At 48.7% G+C, this 19,703-nt stretch overlaps 1 protein-coding gene and 1 long non-coding RNA gene across 4 annotated transcripts in view; one reads left to right on the forward strand and one right to left on the reverse strand.

The window, feature by feature from the left end:
• ZNF710 (zinc finger protein 710) overlaps positions 1–365 on the reverse strand; it is a 63,362-nt gene extending 62,997 nt beyond the window's left edge. Inside the window, exon 1 of the mRNA XM_045813137.2 lies at positions 238–365. The gene's annotated coding sequence lies outside the window, so the exon portion shown is untranslated. The remainder of the gene's footprint in view (positions 1–237) is intronic.
• Positions 335–19,703, forward strand: part of LOC123802444 (uncharacterized) — a 51,683-nt gene continuing 32,314 nt past the window's right edge. For 2 of the 3 annotated variants that reach the window (XR_006782544.2, XR_015722092.1), the window contains exons 1-3: positions 335–1,791; positions 5,430–5,511; positions 6,751–14,688. This is a non-coding gene — a long non-coding RNA (uncharacterized LOC123802444). The remainder of the gene's footprint in view (positions 1,792–5,429; positions 5,512–6,750; positions 14,689–19,703) is intronic. The other variant, XR_006782543.2, reaches the window with a different exon arrangement.

Consider the following 19,703-nt stretch of genomic DNA (forward strand, 5'->3'; position numbering starts at 1 on the left):
CTTTCCCCGGCTCTCCCTCTCTCCCTCCAGCTCCCCGGCATGAGGGAATGTGGAAGTGAAAGGAAAAGACGACATGTTTGCAGCGCGGCGCGGGCCTGCGCGCGGCCGTCCCCGGGGAGAGGCGGGGGGCGGGTCGGCCGCGGCCGCCTCGACCCACCCCCGCGCCCCCCGCGCCCCCGCCGGCGCGCGGCCCGGGGCTGCGGGGCCCGGGGCCGGGGGGCCGCGCGGGACACTCACCCTAGTCCGGGCGCGGCTCCTGCGCTGGGGCCCTCGGCGGGCCGGGGCCGGGGCCGGGGCCGGGCCGGGGGCTCCTGGCTGCCCACCGCCCGGGCTGCTGCTGCGCGCCCGCCTCCACGCGCGCCCGCCGCCTGCTCCTGCCGCCCTCCCTCCGGCTCCTCTCTTTCTCTCCCTCTCTCTCTCTCCCTCCTCTCTCTCCCTCTCCTCTCTCGCTCTCTCTCCCTCCTGCTCGCTCTCTCGCTCGCTCGCTCTCTCTCCCTCCCTGGAAGAAGGGAATGAGGCAGGGCTGACGTGAAGGGATGCAAAACAGCTCCTCCTAACCCAGCTCGCAGAGGAAGAGAGACAGAAAAGCAGCCCTTTTATCTCTCTTTTGTTTTCTCACTTCCTTCCACCCCCCCAGCACCCCCCTCTTGTCAGCCCAAGTTTTCTTTTCTCTTTCTACCGCAGAGAGGATTTTTCTTCCTTTCTTTCTCTTTCTTTCGGTTCAACTCTCCCACTCAAATTGAAAGCCTGGAGGGTTTTCTTTCTCCTTTTTTTTTCTTCCCTCTTTTCTTCCTTCTTCCTCCTTTCTTATTTCTCTAAAAGGGTTTTGTTTGCTGTGGGAGTTTCGTTTGAAAATCAAGTCACGCCTTTTTTCCTCCTTTTCTTTCTTTCTCTTTTTTTTTCTCCTCTCAGCAGAAAAGGGGAACAAAGATTAACTGAAGCGGGGGAGAGGGGGAGCGTCAGAACCTCGCATGGAAATGGGGGGCCCGGCGCGGCCCCGCACAAAGGGGACCCGGGGGCTGCGCGCCCCCTCCCCCCTGGGAAGCCCGGGGCGTCCTCCCGAGAGGAGGGTCGGTGGGGGTGGGGGCGGGGGCCGCGGCGGCGGCTGGGTGCAGGTTCCTTCCGAAGTGCGGGCGGGGGCCGCCGAGTCCGCCCCTCCCCAGCCAGGGGTGGAAAGCTGGGTGTGTTCTTTACTTATATATTTTTAAAGTAGGCAGATGGGCTTGGAACAAACATCCCCGCAGAGCACTGAACTGTAAAAGAGCCTTTAAACAGCTGTTTGTAGAGCCCTGGACGGCCAGGCTCGAGGGAGCGGCGCGGGCTGCGAGCGCCGGGGCCGGGGTGGGAAGGGGCTCGGAGGAGGCGCTGGGATCGGCCCCCCGTGGGCTCTCCGATCTCAGGGTCTGGGCCCCGGCCCCCCGGGCGCACGGCTGGGGGGCGCCGAGGCGTGGCCGTTCGCGGCGCGGGGGGTCAGGCCCCAGGCACCTCCCCGCGGGGCCGCGGGCTTTGGCACAGCCTGGCCTCCCCCTGACGCCGCTCCTGGGCAGGCCGGACCCTCGGCCTCCAACCTCCGGAACGCCCGCCACTCGGAGCCGCTTCTCGACTCAGAGGCTGGGCGGGTCGCGAGTCCTCGGACTGAGCCGGGCAGAGCCGCCAGGAAGGGTCAATTATTCATGGGGCGCCTGGGCGTGCTCCCAAGACCTGCTCTGCCTTCAGCTTCTCCGGAGAAGTGGGGAGAAGACAAGGGAAAAGTTCCCAGAGCAAAGTTGGCCACGTTTCTCATTTTCCCAAGTAAGTATTGAGCACCTGCTGGATGCCTGACCCTTGGACTGGGGCTGCTGCCAGCGGCTGGGGAGAAACGTGAGGTCTTCGTGGGCCCCGAGAGTTTCCGCAGGAAACAATGCCAGAGCAGGCTGCAGCCCAGGACCAGGTCATCGAGAGGAAGGAAAGCCTGAATCCTCACCCCTCCCTCTTCTCTTCCTTCCCCTTCTCTTCCTTCCTCCCGGCTGCTTCTCCTTGGCTCCACCCCTTCTCCTCATCAATTCCTCCCACACTTCCCTGCTCTCCCTGGCTTTTCACTGGAGGGTCCCTTCTCCCAGCGAGGAGCAGATGCTGAGCCCCATTGTCTCTCCCCCAGTGACTGCAGCCTCCCGGGGACAGGACCTGCCACTCTTCACCCCTCCCCCCAGCCCAGAGGCCTGGGCCTTTAGAGACTGGAGCCCCAAGGCCACTGCCCCTCGCCCCACCCTAAACCAGCTCCTGGTGTTGTGAGCAGTGACTCCAGTCACTCAGAACATGGTTTGTTTCTGCCTGGGAGTGGGAAAACAGTAGCCTGAGACTTGCTTTAGCAAGGAGGACACCATGGTTTTTACATCTGAGCACTGAGCCCGGGATGACCCCAGAACATTCGCCCACTATGCCCTCTTAATAGGATAGACAGGAAGCCACACTGCTGTCATTTTATATCCTCCCACTTAGTGCACCTAAGCTGTATTCTCCAGACAAAGCAGAACACAGCTCTGATAATCAAGCATTCATTTAACAAATGCTTACTGAGGACCTACTCTGTACCCCACTGTGCTGGATGCTGAGGACCTCACCATCAGCACATATGGCCCTCGCGTAGGCTTTGCAGCCCTGCAGGGGAGGGGAAGTGGTGAGAAGACAGGCAACCACAATGCCATGTGATACACGCAAGGATGAACCAAGGAAGCACCTAAGAGTGTACTTGGACTGGAGTGCTCAGGGATGGCTTTCTGGAGGAGGTGACATCTAAATGAGTAGGCCTGTGCCAGGCAAATGCATGGGAAGGTACAGCCTGTCCAAAGGCCCCAGGGCAAGAGAGAACATTCTTACAGATTCTTGGAATTGCCACAAGTATTTGCTGCAGTGTGGAGTACAGTGGGGGAGTGGGGAGTGAGGACCGCCAGGCACACAAGTCAGGGAAGGGGCCAGTGGGGAGTGTGTCAGGGCGTAAGGGGGGGGGCAGTATCAGGGAGATACAGCACAGTTCAGCTTCTCCCACTTGCTAGCTTCATGAACTTGGGTGATAGCAGCCTCCGTGTATAACTTAGATTCAGTTTACTCACTCCTAAATTGGGGTTGAAGAAGGCCTGTGGGCTGCAGGGACAGGGTCTCCGTTTAAGGGCCCAGGCTTACTGGCTGCATATGCCTGGGCAAGTTGACCTCTAAGTTTTCTCATCTGTAAAATGAGGATGAAAGCCCCTCACTCACAGAGTTGTTGTGAGCCTCACCCGAGTGCATGTCCAGCACAGGATCTGGGACAGAAGGGCCAATATATGGTCACTTCTATTCATTATTATAAATCAGGGAGTGACTGACAGGGAGGTGCCGTACAACGTGCAAGTGACATTACATTCTGGGTTGAAACCAAAATGACTCACTGTGTCTGAAACGTGATGTGCTCTCTGGGGAAGAAGCATTCCTTCAAAGATGGCTGGTGTCGCGTGTGGGTGACTGGGATTGGGACAACACCTATGTCTGATCGGGATGTCCAGGGTGTCCTCTCCCGAACATGACTGGTATGTGCAGACTGGAGTTCCAGAAGCCTGGCCTGATCAGTGGGGGTGTAGCCTGCCTGAAGAACAAATAGGAATCAGAAGAGAGGGGGCCTCATACAATCCAGGAGGGCGCCTAGGAGCAGACACCTGGCTGTGTTTGCTCAGTGGAGAGAAGTAGACACAGACGTTCACACCAAGGGGGAGAGAGGGAGAAAAAGAGATTATTGACTCCTCCAGAGCCCGAATTAAATCCCTTTAAACCTCTCAGGCCTTTGCTTGGGTTCCTCATTCCCCAAGCAACCTGCAGATGAACTTGGCACCAACAAAATGCCCCCGGATGGAGGCAGACCCGGTGTTCCAGTTCCTGCATTGTAAACATTTTATACCTCTATTATTTCTTTATGACACAAGCTCATTGTGAAAGAATTTGAAAACCCGCTAAGCCCAGCTGAAAAAGAACCCCCTGTAGAGACATTATATTTTGGTGTAGATCCTTGGACATTTTATACCCACATATCCGCATGTAAATGCACATCATGGTGAAACTGTGCAAAGTAAATCTAGTTAAACAGATGAATGATGATCCACGTAAATATGTTATTTTTACAAAATTAACGAAAATGACATAGTGCTATGCCTATGGAATTACAACCACTTCTACCCAGCAATAGGCCACAAATACCCTTCCCTGTGTATAAACATCCACGTCATCACTCACGAAAGATAGTATTCCATGATGTGCGTGTATCTTCATTTGTTTAAACAAATTGTTGCACTGCGGGATGTTTCCAGTTTTCCACGTTCATGGACCCGCTCCGATAAGCATAGTCCTAGAGACACCTGAGTGCCAGGTGGACGTCGTGTTCTGGTCATCATTTTACGTAGGAGGAGACTGGTGCATGGAAATGTTAAAACAAACTTCCCAAGGTCACAGCTGTGCTGTGACTGAACCAGAGTTTGAAGCCAGAGTTTCCAGTTAGGAGTTTCGTTCCCGCATATCTGTTTTCTCCTTTTCTTTAGAGCAGCTCTTCCCTCCACATACCTCCCCATTCCCTTTTTTCACAGATTGCCTCCCCGTGATGACCAGTTGGGGCAGGTGACCCACTTCCTTCTCTGACACCTTTTAAACTTCAGGAGTGTCCACTTCTGGGGGGAGTTGGGAGGAATAAAACCAGTGCTGTATTTCATGGCTCACATGACGCTGCCGTTCATAAATTGTAAAGCCCATGTGAATGTCAGGAACTCCCGGCAAGGGCCTAGACCCGCAGTCAGACACTGGCACTGTTGAGCCAAATCCCCTGACCTGTCCCAACCCAGGAAGGAAGCCTCCAGATTCACCCCAGAGAGGGAGAAATCAGCCATCGTGATGCAGAAGCCGCAAGTGGAGGCCTCTCCCAGGCATGTCATAGTTGCCCGCCGGGAGCCGAAACGGGAAGGAAGGTTTGTTATTAGGAGATGTACCCATCCTCGTGGTCTCCCCAACGGAGGATGCATTCATGCCACAGGCCTTCCAGAATGTTCATATCCATCTCTGAAAATCTGAGGAATCTTGTAAGCTGAGAAAAGGGATGAAACACAGCTCTTCAGTGTTTCAATTGATGTGTTCACCAGAGTAACTGCTTGGAGATTAGCAGGTGAATATTAAAATCTGTTTTTTTCTTTTTTCCTTAAGATTTTGTTTATTTATTTGAGAGAGAGATAGCAAAAGAGAACACGAGCAAGGAGGAGAGGGAGAAGCAGATTCCCCACTGAGCAGGACCCTGGGATCATGACCTGAGCTGAAGGCAGACGTTTCACTGACTGAGCCACCCAGGCACCCAAAATCTGTTTCTGTCATAAGCAGAACCCAAACAGACTTTTAAAAAAGCATCACCAGTCACTTTGCAATATTTAATATTCAATTTTTAGTATCAAATGTCCCAACTGGACTCCAGCCAGTGGAAGGTGTTGGACCCCAAGGTTGACCTAAAAGGAGCTATGGAAAGCAGAGGTGAGTCTGGGGCCCCTGAGGGACTGGCTCAGTGGCAGGGGACCCAGAACTGGCGGAGAGTCACCAAGAACTAGATTGGTGACCAGGGTCCCACAGAAGATGGGCAATGACTCAAAAACCTCAGAAGTATAGCGACAATTTGGGAATAACCAAGGTTTTTAGGGTAAACCCAAAGAAAAGCCAAAGTCTGTGCAGATAGATGGGGTGAACATCTGACATCTGCGGATTATTTTTCCAGGAGAAATGACGGGTGCATCAGATAATCTTCTCCTCTGACCCCTTCCTTGTGACCAAGGGTGCATATTTGCAGAGTTCATTCCCATCGTGTAACTTGCCTTATTTGCATAAATATAAGAATAAACATATGCCCAAAGAAACACAAGCCATTGACCATAAACAAGAAACTGCCAGTGTCACCAAACAGTTAAAAACAAATAAATACATAAAAGGCACAACGCTGGTGTGCATTGCTATAGGAGGGCTAATTGGTACAAAGCCTGGAAAATGGGTTGAGATTAGGGATCAAGAGAAGTTTAAAAACTACTTTGATTCAGTAACTTTTGTTCTAGAAATCTGAGAGAAAGAATCAGCAAGGTGGACAAAAATGCATGTGAAGGGTGTTTATCGAAGTATTATTTATGTTGGCAAAAATTACAAACAAAAAAAAAAAAGAAGGAAATAACCTAAGGAGTTAACAATGAGGAAATTTTTAAAGAAGTTAGGGCATGCACATTTGATGTAGCTATCAAAAACCATGTTTTTTTAAAAAAAGATTTAATTAACTAACTCATTAATTTAGAAAGCATGGGTGGGGGGAGAGGGGGGGGGGAGAGAACCTCAAGCAGACTCCCCCCTAAGCACAGAGCCCAATGTGGGCCTCGATCCCATGACCCTGAGATCATGACCTGATCTGAAACCAAGAGTCAGATGCTCAACCAACTAAGCCATCCAGGCATCTCTAAAAACCATGTTTCTGAAGCATTTTTAATGACTTGGGAAATGTTTGCAGCATTCTGAGCAAGAGACAAAATTGCGTATGCGTCAGAATTATATTTTTGTACAGTTTTATGTATACATATATATTTATCCCCAAAAAACACATATAAAATACGGGGAAGGAAATACAAACAAGTTTAAAAAGTTACTTCTGTTTGTGGGAATTGTAGGTGATTTTTATTTCCTTTTTTGACCCTTAGTGATTTAACAAACAGTGATGAGACTGTTTTTAAACAATAATAGGTATTTGGAGAGCAAGATCAAGGCTTCTTACCCCCTCCACAGCCAGCAGTGAAAAGACCCAGGCCAGGCCTACAAGGAGCTTCCAGTCCGTAGGAGAAACAGTCAAGCAAACAGCAAGTGAATTCTGCAGAATGCAATTATTTCTTCTTCCCTGAAAATGTTTGAAGACCTAGGAGGAAAGAGGAACCAGGGTTTTGGTTGCTGATGATTTGGGCTCTGGGTTGAATAGACTATCTATTGTGAAAGTGTATTGTGCAAAAGGAGAATGGGGCTTTTTATGAAGGGAAATAAAAAGGGTGCGGGGTGGGAACTGCTAGGCTGGGGGAGGAGGAGGCAGGCCTGGACGTGGTGGGTGGACTGCGGGCAGGGCTGCCCTGAAGGTCCTTCCAGGTTGTCCTCCTCAGCCTACACCTTGGTCAGTGTCCAGGGCCAGCCGGGTATTTGGTGCTCTGTTTGTAACAGGGGCTCAGGAAATGTTTACTGTCCCTAAGAATAGATGAACGAATAGGTGTGTAACATCAGGGATCACTCTCATGAATTTCCTTGAAGGCATCAATTCAACACGTTGTCTGGAAAAGAAAGACTCCATCGTGAAACCATGATGATGAGTAAGACAGGAGGGGAACTGATGGTCTTTACCAAAGCAGCAAGGTGTGCATGTGTGTTGGGGTGTTTGTGTGTATGCATGTGTCTGCTTTAATGTCAGGAGGGACCTGAGTTCAAGTTTGAACGTGGCAACAAATGGAGTCTGAGGAGCTCTTGGCTGTGGCAGCTTGTCAGCTGTGTGACCTTGGCCAGACTCAGTCTCTGAATGCTTCACTACCTAGAAAATGGGCTTAGAGCAACCTGTGTTCGTGGAGATCAGACGAGATAATGCCTGCAAGAGAATGCTGTGTAGACAGCAAAGCACTCTGCAAATGGAATAAGCTTTTAATGTCAGTATGATTACCTCTAAACCTCCAGGCATCACCTGCTTGGCAGGGACAGGGGAGGGGTAAGTACCATAAGGTGATGGCTTTGCTGTGTCAAATCTTCAGACATGAATTCTCTTTTTGGTCTCCTTCTTTTGCCTTTAATCTTTGCTTCATCAACAAACATTTACTGAGAACCCACAATGTGCCGGCCACCCTCAAGGGTCTCCCAGGCAACCAAGGGTGATGCGTGTAAGACTAGTGATGACTTTTACAAAGAACAGAAGAGGAGGACCCAGCTCTTATCTTTGGGAAGCCTTCTTAGAAGTGGTGACGTGTAAAATGAACCTTGAAAGAAAAGCAGGAATCTGCTCAGCAAAACAAGGGGGGGGTACACGCTTCGGGCAGGGGAATGGACTTTAGGAAGTTCCTTACGCTGTGGTTCCCCCGCCCTGAAGCATCCTGCCTCACTGCTGAATGAGACAATACACGCAAAGGACCTCGCACAGATCCTGGCCTTTGGTGGCTACTGAAAAAAGCCAGTTCTTTGTCCTCTTGGTATCAAAATCACTTCCCCTTTGAAGCTTAACTTCCTGTTCACGTTTTGCTCTTTTCCCCCAGTTCCTGAAGATATTTTGACTGTTGGCTTGGGCTGTAAGTTATACTCGGCCTATTTTCCAGGATCCACAGAATAATTTTAAAAGTGGAATTTTCGACCATAAAGAAAATCCCAATAAATTTGAAATACAGACCTCCTATGGATCACATCCTTTGTTCACAAAATGCTAAAACTAGAAATGAATGTTAATTGGCTATTTAAAATTCTCCAAAATGGTTTTTAGATAAAGGAGAAAATGAAGAATAAAGAGTTAACTTGGAAAATAACACAAAGAAGAACTAAATCTATGAAAACCAACAGTGTATGCGCAAAGTTCTCAAAAATTTATTTAGATTTATTTATTTATTTATTTATTTGGGGGGTGGTGGGGAGGGAGGAGCAGAGGGAGAGAGACAAGCAGACTCCGTGCTGAACACAGAGCCCGATGAAGGACTTGATCTCATGACCCTGAGATCATGCCCTGAGCCGAAATCAAGAGTCAGACCCTTACCCAACTGAGCCACCTGGGTGCCCCCAAAATTTGATTAGCTTTTAAGATGATTTTACTATTAAACTCAGAAAAAGTTAAACAAACAAAATATTCATTACACAAATTGAGAAATAACAGAAAACAAAACCCCGAATAAAGATAAGAAAGGAAGGACGCCTGGGTGGCTCAGTTGGTTAAGCACCTGTTTTTGGCTCAGATCATGAACCTGGGATCCTGGGATCTAGCCCTGGGTGGGGGCTCCCTGCTCAGCAGGGAGTCTGCTTCTCCCTCTGCCCTCCACCCCCCGCTCGTGCTCTCTCTCTCTCAAATAAATAAAATCTTTTTAAAAAAGAAAGATAAGAAAGGAAGAGATCAGGCAAAAAGCAGAAAAGAATCAATTAGGAAAATGGAAAACAGTCCAATTAATGCATGTGCCTTTGAGTTGGTTCTTTTTGTAAAGACAACGTCTGAATAATACAATGGACAAACGTCATGAAGAAAAGAAAGCAGAAACACACAGGAGGTGAAATGATGGAAATAACAGAAACAGAGACTTTAAAAAGAAAAATCTGAAAGGATATTATGTGACATTGCTGACAAATTTGAAAACGCCAATGAAAAAAGGCAATTTTCTGGGAAAAAGAAAATAGAGAAGTTTCCCTGTGTGACAGAATCAAAAGTAGAAAATCTCAAGTACCTCCCTCGGTTTCTGCTCAAAAGCACCCTGGACAGGGAGACTTTCCCAACCAACTTTCCAAAGCCCGGCGCCCCCACCCCCCTGTGTTTCCATTTTCCCCCACAGCGCTTTACACCATCTGATATGACATATGCCTAATTGCTTTTACTTGTTTCCCTTCTTTTCTCCCCACTGGAATAGGAGCTTCCTGAGAAGAGAGAATGTTTTTTTACTTAAACTTTTTATTTTGACATAATTGTGTTTTTTTAATTAAAAGTTTTATTTTGATATCATCGTAAGAAAACCAGTGGCTTGCTTCTGTAGACCTACTACAGAGCCAGCACACGGTGGGCCCTTGAAATACATCCTAGTTTAGTGAATAAATGAATTGGGGAAGAATTTAAAGAAGAGAGCAAGGACACTTCCGTCCAAAGGTGTCAGTCCAGAGGATTTTCCCGGGGAGGAGGTGGATGCATTTGAAAGCTTTGAGGCACGAGTAACCCCGTGTTCTAGAAATTAAACCAGAATATAGCACTTTCTCTATGAAGAAAACTGCTTTTTTTTTTTCCTCCCTAAGAGAAGACTTGAATAAGGAGAGACCCACCCTACGCCTGAGGTAAAGGTTAAATAATGTACAGGTGGAAAGGTCAAATGAATTTACAGGCTTAGTGCAAATCCAAATGTGACTCTTTTTCAAACTTTTACCAAAAAAGATTATTAAAATTCATTTAGCAATATAAACAGAATTTCAAAGAAAATTTTGTAGAATAAGAGTAAGGATGGAGGGAACAGATTTATATAAAACATACTAGAAAATTATAATACTTATAATTGTGTGGTATTAGGGCAAAGATATACAGTTATTTTATTTTTTTATTCATCTTATTTTAAGTAACTTATTTATTTTAGAGAGGGAGGGAGAGAGAGTGTGCAGGAGCTGGGGGGAAAGGAGGGACTGAGGGAGGGGGAGAGAGAGGATCTTAACTAGTCTCCATGCCCAGTGCAGAGCCCAAGACCCTGAGATCACCACCTGAGCCGAAATCAAGAGTTGGATGCTTAACGGACTGAGCCACCTAGGCGCTCTTATTTTTTATCTTTTTGTGTTAAGTTTTTATTTAAATGATGTGCCGTTATTTTATTTTATTTTATTTTTTAAAGATTTTATTTATTTATTTGACAGAGACAGCCAGCGAGAGAGGGAACACAGGCAGGGGGAGTGGGAGAGGAAGAAGCAGGCTCCCAGCAGAGGAGCCTGACGTGGGGCTCGATCCCAGAACGCCGGGATCACGCCCTGAGCCAGAGGCAGGCGCTTAACGACTGAGCCACCCAGGCGCCCCTACAGTTATTTTAATAGAATGAAATAGATAGATCAAGGGGTGTCTGGGTGGCTCAGTGGGCGAAGCGTCTGCCTTTGGCTCAGATCGTGATCCTACTGTCCTGGGATCGGGCCTCGCGCTCAGCAGGGCACCTGCTTCTCCCTTCCCTCTGTAGCTCCCCCTGGTTGTGTTCTCTCTCTGTCAAGTAAATAAATAAAATCTTAAAAAAAAAAGCTTAAAATCAGACAATGATCCACACGCTAATTTAACATGTAATCAAGTACTATCATGGGGAAAAAGGGGTTATTTTAAAAATTATTTTGGGCTAAGAGCTAGCAATTTAGGGGAAAAAAATTCTACCCTTACCTTACATAACAATACAGCAAATAGGTTCTATTCTGACTTAATAATAATAATAGATCAAACCATTAAAAAGTTGTGAGAAAAAGAAAATAGACACTTTCAAACAGCTGCAGAAGAAATGATTTTTTTTTTTAAAAAGATTTTATTTATTTTTGGAGCGCCTGGGTAGCTCAGTCATTAAGCGCCTGCCTTCGGCTCAGGTCATGATCCCAGGGTCCTGGGACTGAGTCCTCCCCGCTCAGTGGGGAGCGTGTTTCTCCCTCTGCCTGTTCCCCCTGCTTGTGCTCTCTCTCTCACTGTCAAATAAATAAAATCTTGAAAAAAAAAGATTTTATTTTTAATTTTATTTTTTAAAAAGATTCATTTATTTATTTTAGAGAGAGAGAGAGAGAGCATGAGTGTGAGGGGGGAGGGGCAGAATCCCCACTGGGTGCAGATTCAGTCGTGGGGCTCGGATCTCACTACACTGAGATCAGGACCTGAGCCAAAATCAAGAGTTGGACACCTAACTGACTGAGCCACCCAGCACCCCAAGATCTTATTTTTAAGTTATTCCTACACCCAACATGGGGCTCAAACTCACAACCCGGAGTTGAGGAGTCACCTGCTTCACCGACTAAGCCAGCCAGGCGCCCCTAGAAATGACTTTTTAAGCTTAGACTCAGTGGAGGAAATCAACAGAAAAAAGAGCATTGTCGGTGAAGTAAATAAGTCAAACCTTGCTGTGCTAAGAAAACAAAAATCATCTCCAGGTTCTATTAAGTGAAGAAATCAAGTTGCCGTTAAGATAATGTTCACTTAAGGAAGAAAAATGTACACAAAACAAAGCTATTTTTGTGTGACCATACCGTGTGTGTCAATGTTTAGAAAGTGGTGAGAAGGGACGTACACAAACTGATAGCATTTGGAGTGTGGCTGGACTAGAGAAGACGGTGGGCCGAGGGGACACTGGCTTTATTTGAAGTGTATGATTTTAAATTTTTTACATCAAGAATATGCTTGGGTCCACTTGTGTAATTTTAAAAGGTAAAGTGGAAACAAAAACAAAAGGGCAGACTGTGTTAAACATTTTTAAATATTTTAAAAGCCGTCTTTAAAAATTATATAAATATCATGTATAAATGATTTTTTTTAAACTGTAAAATCCCAACAGGTAAATGATCAAAAGATACCGTAAGTCAGGTCACTCAGGAGAAAACAACCAGAAAACAAAACTACAAGAAGGTGTTCACACTCATAGTCATTTAAATAAATCCGAAGTGGAAGCAGGCACGGAGGTTTCAGGTTCCAGCTTCCCTTCTGGGCCCCAGGTCCAACTACATCTTGGGAAGTGGGCACTTTGGGGGAGCCCACAGCAGAAGGGGGCCCCTGTCCAAGTCCTCCCAGCTGGAGATTTTGCCAGCGCTGCGGCGCATTGCCCTCCTGTGGAATGGATGGCCCTGTCCTGCCCCGACACTGCCTTTCTCCTCTTTCTGTGACAGGGCCCAGTGCAGAGAGAAGGAGATGTGGTGGGATGGCCAGGCTCAGACAAACTGAGCTCTTTGCTGGGCCCTGAGCACCAGAGCATGGAGAAAGGTTGGCATCAGGGCTTCCCAGAGCTGGGAGGAAATCAGGGGACAAGGTGGGCAGGACTGATGGACCAGGGGCCGCTGGGTGGTTCAGTTGGTTAAGCATCCAACTCTTGTTCTCAGCTCAGGTCTTGATTTCGGGGTCTTGAGTTCAAGCCTTGGGTTGGGCTCCCTACTTAAAGCTCTTGGAGCAGAGTGGAAACCCTTGGACACAGGGACCTTCTCTTCCACTGTCTAGATCCCAGTGTCGCTTACACTGTGTGGACCCTGTGTTTCCACTGTGCGACCGTGGACACCTCACCCCTCTGGATCCAGACAACTTGGGTTTAAATCCCAGCTCTACCTACTACCTACTTGATTCGAGGAAAGTAAGTGAACCTTCCTGAGCTCATGTGTTACTTTTCTGCATTGAGGATAAGAACAGAGCTCCAGGGGCACCTGGGTGGCTCAGCTGGTGAAGTGTCCACATTCAGCTCAGGTCACGATCCCCGGGATCGAGTCCCGCATTGGGCTTCCTGCTTAGCAGAGAGTCTGCTTCTCCCTCTCCCTCTGACCCTTGTGCTCTCTTGCTTGCTCACTCGCTGTCTCTCTCGCTCAAATGAATAAATAAAATCTTAAAAAAAAAAAAAAAAGAACAGAGGTCCCAGGGTGGTGGAGGGGAGGGTTCAGTGGGAGAGCCAGCGAGGTGCTCAGCATGAGGTCGGGCACGGTTAAAGGCTCGCTGGCTGGCAAACGGTGGCTGGGTTATCATTCTCCGAAGGCCTGACCTCATCAGCGTGAAACAGTTCACGGATACGAACCTGGGTGTCTGTGGCTGCTGGCCATCTCCACTCACAGGGTCTCTTTACATGTCACTTGTCCAAAACAGAACTCCTCATCCCCTTCTGGTCTTCACGCCAAACCTGTCCCCACATTGGGCTCCTGTCAATGGCACCACCGTCCACCCAGGGTCAACCAGAAACCTGCCACTCCCTCTCTTTCACCCACGATGCCCAGTAATCCCTGAGGCAATGGATTTCATCACGGAAATACTTCTCAGGCCTCCTCAGCCCCTCCTCTCCCATGGGCCTCATGCAGCTGCCGGTATGTCCCTCCCCTGTGATAGCCTTTGGCCGCTCTGCATCCACTCTGGACCCCTCTGACCTATTCTTTAAGAAATATCCTCTTAATGACTTAAACCCTTTTATTTATTTATTTTTGCAAGAGAGAGGGAGAGAGTGTGCGCACGCACAAGTAGGGGGGAGGGGCAGAGGGAAAAGAAGAAGCCGACTCCTCGCTGAGCAGGGAGCCCATGTGGGACTCAATCCCAGACCCTGGGATCATGACCTGAGCTGAAGGCAGATGCTTGACTGACTGAGCCACCCTGTGCCCCACTTAAACCCTTTTAATGGATTTCTATCGCTCTTAGGATAAATCAAAATAAAAAGTGAAATTTACTAAGCAGCAGCTGTGGGCCGGGCGCTGTGCTTTATCTCCTGCAGCTCTGGAAACCCTGTTGGGTAGAGACCATCACTTCCAGCTGGTAGGTCACCTTCAACAAGTTCATTTAGTGCCTCAGTTTCATCATCTGCTAAATGGGGATAATACCTTGCCTTGTTGGGTTATTGCAAGGACCAAATTAGTTCTATCATGTAAAGCGCTCAGAACATGCCCGGTAAGTATTAAGTGCTTATTACATTTAGCTGGGTGTGGGAGACGACCCACCATTTTGCAGATAAGGCAAGAGCCAGAGAGAGGTTAAGAAACTCGGCCAAGGGCTCCGGTGACGAAACGGCCCAGTCAGGATTCACAAGCCTGCTGACTCCATCACTGTGCTGTCTTCAGGGAGAGTCCAGGGGCCCTGACTGTTGCTCGCCAGCCTGCTCCAAAGCCACCCTGGCCTGCGATATTTGCTTCAGCTCCTAAATGCACCTCGAACCCCCCACCTCTGTCCCTCATAAGCTGTTCTGTCTCTTGTGGGCCTTTGTCTCCTCCAGGAAGCCCTCCTTGGACTCCCCAGACCACATGAAGTCCCTGGTAAGTCCTTCCCATAGCCACCCCCCCCCCGCACTTCCTGGCAACAATTCGTGCTCTAGCAATTATTGAATTGTTCATAACACTGTGTTTCCTGTCTGTCTCCCCCCGCCCGCCCCGTGGCTCTGTGAGGGTGGGGACCATGTCTTTCTTAAAGCCCCCAGTCTTTGTGGAATGAATGAAACAATGAATGAACCCGGGGTTTCAATTATCCTTGTCAACTAGATGCTGCAAAGCTCTTTCCTCAGGGGGAGGGAGGTGGTGAGGGGAACCTGATGGGAGACCCAAGCCAGCAGAGGAAGTCTAGGATAGCCATGAGGACGGAGGGGTTCATTGGTACGAGGGGCTGCGGGGTCCAGGTGGAAGGGGGTATCAAAATATAGAAGGCAGCGTGTTCATGGTCAGCATCTTGCTGGAGCTCTGAAGCTTGGGGTCTGAGTGCAGACAGCCGAATAGAGTTCCTGGCACAGAGTAAATGCTCAATAAACGTTGGTCATTCATATGAACAGCACAATCATCTGAATGGAGTTGTAGGAAAGGCTGTTTTACTTGGGAAAAGGGAAGGAAGGAGGAATAATATGAACAAAAATACAGAGAAATGAAGCATGAGTGTTTGGTCAGGATGGGGGAGCCAGCGTGCATCTGTGGAAGAAAGGCTGGGAAGATGGGTCATGCCGGAATGGAAGGGCCTTGGATGCCTTGTTAGGGTATCTGGGCTTAATCTTTTAAGCCAGTGATTTCCAAAGTGTGTTTGTTAAATGACAATGCATAAGAAGGGCTTCTGTGCCAAATCCGGCAAAGGGCTGATGGAGTAAAAAATAAAACAGGTCCTCTGCTGGAAGACTTGGAGCCCTTAATTTGTCATTTTGGGTTGGGATTCTCTAAGAGTGTATATGCTATAGGGGGTTTCTTAAACTTCCTTGAGCCAAGAATGAGGATTCTGAGGCCCAGATGGAAGGCTATAAGAAATGCTGCTGTAGGCCCCTGGCAAACTTGAAAGGTTTTGGGGGTTGCAAATGATGGGATCAGATCTGTGTTTTAGGCAAAGAAATTCTGTGGCCCGGTTGCCACTGTGGAGAGAGCACAGGGAAAAGGAGAGGGGGGTACGTATAATTGGCTTGCTCCCGGGGGAAACAGAAGCAGCAGAGAATCACCGTCCCCAGCCAATGGGCAGGGGTGGGGTGGGGCTCCGTGTGGGCTTGGCTGGGGTGCTGTCCCCATGCTTCTAGACGGTCAGAGAGGGGAAAGCCTGAGTGCTAGCCATGCATGGGTTTGAATGCACCTGTGGCTGAGACTAGCACCTCTCCTGTCTACTCCCTCCCACAAGCTCAGGTCATTCTTTTTTTTTTTTTTTTAATTTATTAATTTGATAGTGACAGAGAGAGAGAGCACACAAGCAGGGGGAGTAGCAGGCAGAGGGAGAAGCAGGCTCCCCGCTGAGTAGGGAGCCTGACTTGGGGCTCAATCCCAGGACCCTGGGATCATGACCTGAGCCGAAGGCAGACGCTTAACTGACTGAGCCACCCAGGCACCCTCAGGTCATACTTCTGCCGGTCCGTCCAGCCTCTCCCCTGCAGAGAGGTCTCCTACATCCCAGCACCTCTCCAGCCCCTCCCCTTACCACCTCTTGCCCAGGTGCTGCGGAACCAACTCCGGGATTATGGGGCCATCTCCTTTGGATTCCACTAGTGGGCCCCAAATGACCCAAATCATGGTGGAGTTGCGAAGACTCACGTCTTCCAGACACACCTGTAAAAAAGATGTAAGATGAATGTTCTCCTTGATGTACCTACATCAAGAAAAAGGAAAACCGTAACATGTGAAGGGAAATTCAACATAACAGAGAGCTGTGCCGTCACGGCTGGGCCCTTGCAAGGTGGAGAAGCCCCCTTCAGATCCTCACTGGAGTCTCCATCTGTTAGCTCATTCTCATTAATTAGTGTGCTTTTTCTCAGGCATCAGCACTCATAGCAAATAAAGACAAGGTTTCAGATCCAAAATCTTTTTTATTTATCACTCACTGTTGTAAGCTTTGCCTTCTATTTTTCATTGCAAATAGCCAAGCATTTCCGCTATATTATGGATTACATTTTACAGTGTTAGGCTAGTTGGGGCAGTTTGCAATAAAAAATCCCCCTTCCCTCTCCCCACATGGGTAAAAATGTGCTGAGTTCGAAACTGCTTTACAAATGAATTTTTGGAGCATAATCTGTCTGGAAGCTATTTGGCGTATCTTTGTAACCACAAAATTGTGGATCTGTTTGTGAATTTGTTCACCCCAAGTAGACTTCTGCCTTGCTTTCTTTTCTTCCTTCCTCCCTTTCTTCCTGACTTCCTTCCTCCCCCACCCTCTTTGTCTCTCTCATTCTTTGTGACATCCAACACCCCTCCCCCTGCATCCCTCCATCCTGCTTCTCATGATTTTTCCCAATACTGCTTGGAGGGCACCACCCCTCCACCACTGTAAGTCCAAGCCTGGATGGGTGTTGACCCCGCCCAAGGGTGGCCTGTGCCCAGGCCCAGCCAACTCACACAGCACGTTTCCCTGTGTCAGTGTGGAGCCGAGTCAGGCCAGCTAGAGCCAGTGAAAGTCTCTTGGTTATTTGATTTGTTGGACTACCTTCTCCCTTTTCCTGAGAGGGTAAGAGGTTTGGAGCTGTGGCCGCCATCTTTCCATGACAGGAAAATGAAGCCAATATGGAGGGGAGCAGACTTAGAGTCAGCCTTTGATCCTCTGACAGGCTGCAGCTGAAGCCCCACCTACGGTGGGGGCTTTTGTTCTATGAGCCACTAAATCCACTTTGCTTAAACCAGTTTGGGTTCGGTTTTCTGTCACTTGGTAACCAGAAGTGTCCTCACTGGTTCCCACGTCTAGTCACCTCTTCTCCATTAGTGAGCCTCACGGCAGATTCGCCGATCCCCCACTGTCAATGGCAATACACTACTCTTCTCCCTCTCTCTGCAGGATGAGCAGTGCATGCATGTCTTGCTGAAAGAAAAGGAACCGTTTTTAAATATTCTGAGCTTCAGTCTTCTCTGTACCTGCAAATAGGCGAGTCACATATGTTCCCAGGGCTCCAGCAGACACTAGCTGTCCTCTGGCATCCGTCCTGAAACCCAGAGCTACTCTCCTGCTGGGAAAGGTAGCCAGCCCACAGGCAGAACCAAGGAGACATGAACTCAGGGTGTTTTGAGTCTCTTGATCCAAACTGACCAGACTGGCCTCTCCTGCCCCTTCTCTGGAGGCAGAGAGAATTCGTGGTATCTTTGGAAGAATAGTAAACGTGGCTGTTATGAGAGAAGAAAAGTGATTAAAGCCATGAGCCAGTTCTGGGTCCAAAACCTCATCTCACTGCTCGCAAGCTGGGTGCCAGTGGCAAGTTACTGAGCCTCAGTTATCCCATCCGTAAAATGGGGTTAGCAGTATCCACCTCGCCGAGCATTTGTGGGGTAGAGCGCAATGCCTGAAGTAAGCAGCCAATATATGAGGAGAAATAATGCTTCTTATTATCATTAGGCATCTCCAAGCCTGGTCTAACCTGTGAGCATGCCGAATGAAGCGTACTGTTAACTGGAAAGGTTCTAAAGATGGAGAGGGCAGGCCGTGGCTATGGTTTGGCTTCTCCTTAGCAGGAGCCATGGGGTAAAGTACATGAACTTTAGTTTTAAGGATGAGTTAAGCTCAAGTCTGGCTCAGTCACTTACAAGCTGCATGACCTTGAATAAGCTATGAGTGACTTTTCTGAGCCTCCATGATCCCATCTGTAAAATAGGCAAGTGGAAACCTATCTCAGAAGCGTGTGAGGATGCGAAGAGCTAATGTATGCACCTGCCTGGCACATTGTTCAAAACTCGGTAAGTAGTAGGGTACACCTCGAGCGTGTCCAGAAGCTGGCTATGCGAATGATGGTCCATAATTATGTGAGCACAGCAACGAGGCTGCTGGGATCTTTATTTAAGCAGAATTAATTATTCCTTAGACAAGGGATGTAATTTACGGTGAGAGACAAGGAAGAGAAGCAAAAGGAGGAAGGATAATGAGAAAACAGCACGTGTGAGGGAGGAAGAGCTACGCGAGATGACGCCGTCTGGAGAGCTTTCTGCAGACTGCTGCTGTCTGCCAGCCGATGGCGGGAGCGCTGGCCCAGCTGTAGGAGAGCTGGGTCCCGGCCTCTGCCTCTTCCTCCAGAAACTCACTTTGGTTCTGGCTGAGATGCTTTCCTTAACTGTGTGACCTTGCGTGGGTCGCGGCTTCTCTGAGCCTCGTATTCTCTCTGTGAGATGAGGGTATCGACACTTGTCTCTGTCACAGGGTGGATGTGGGGACTGAAATGTGGAACGTGGACACACTTTTAAAATTCCCTAGAATCCCTTACGGTCCCAGATGGACTCAATAGTCTGTGGTTTGGGTTCTGCCATTTTCTAATGCACATTAAACATTCTGAGCATACTTTTTCTTTTTCTTTTTTTTCTTTCTTTTTTGGGGAGGGGCAGAGAGAGGGAAAGAGAGAATCTTAAGCAGGCTCCATGCCCAGTGTGGAGCTTGACTCTTACAACCCTGAGATCATGTCCTGAGCTGAAATCCAAGAGTCGGATACTTCACCGGCTGAGCCACCCAGGCACCCCTGAGCATACTTTCTCTGTGTCTGTTTCATGCCCTGGAGCATGGCTATGGTGGGGACGGGGTGGGGAGGGCAGCAACACAGAATTTGGCTTGGGCTGGGGTCTTGTCGGAGGAGGTGCCTGAGGAGGGGCCGTTAAATGCAGCAGGGGCTGAGGGGGCAGACAGGAGGCAGGCTAACTACTTAGGTGTCAGACAGACCTCAACCTGAATCCTGGCCTCCAGCTGGGAGACACTGGGCAGATCCCTTATGAACTTTCCAGTCTCCCTTTATTCATAGGGATGAGAGTGTTACTGTGAAGACAGAAAGAGAGACGTGTGTAAAGCACTTAGTGTGGTTCCTGGCACCTTTTCCATCTCCGTGAGTTTTAGTTTATTACCCAAAGAGGAGAGACAC

Source organism: Ursus americanus, chromosome 28, assembly GCF_024610735.1.
Source record: "Ursus americanus isolate L20-20 chromosome 28, mUrsAme1.1.p, whole genome shotgun sequence".
Lineage (NCBI taxonomy): Eukaryota > Metazoa > Chordata > Mammalia > Carnivora > Ursidae > Ursus > Ursus americanus.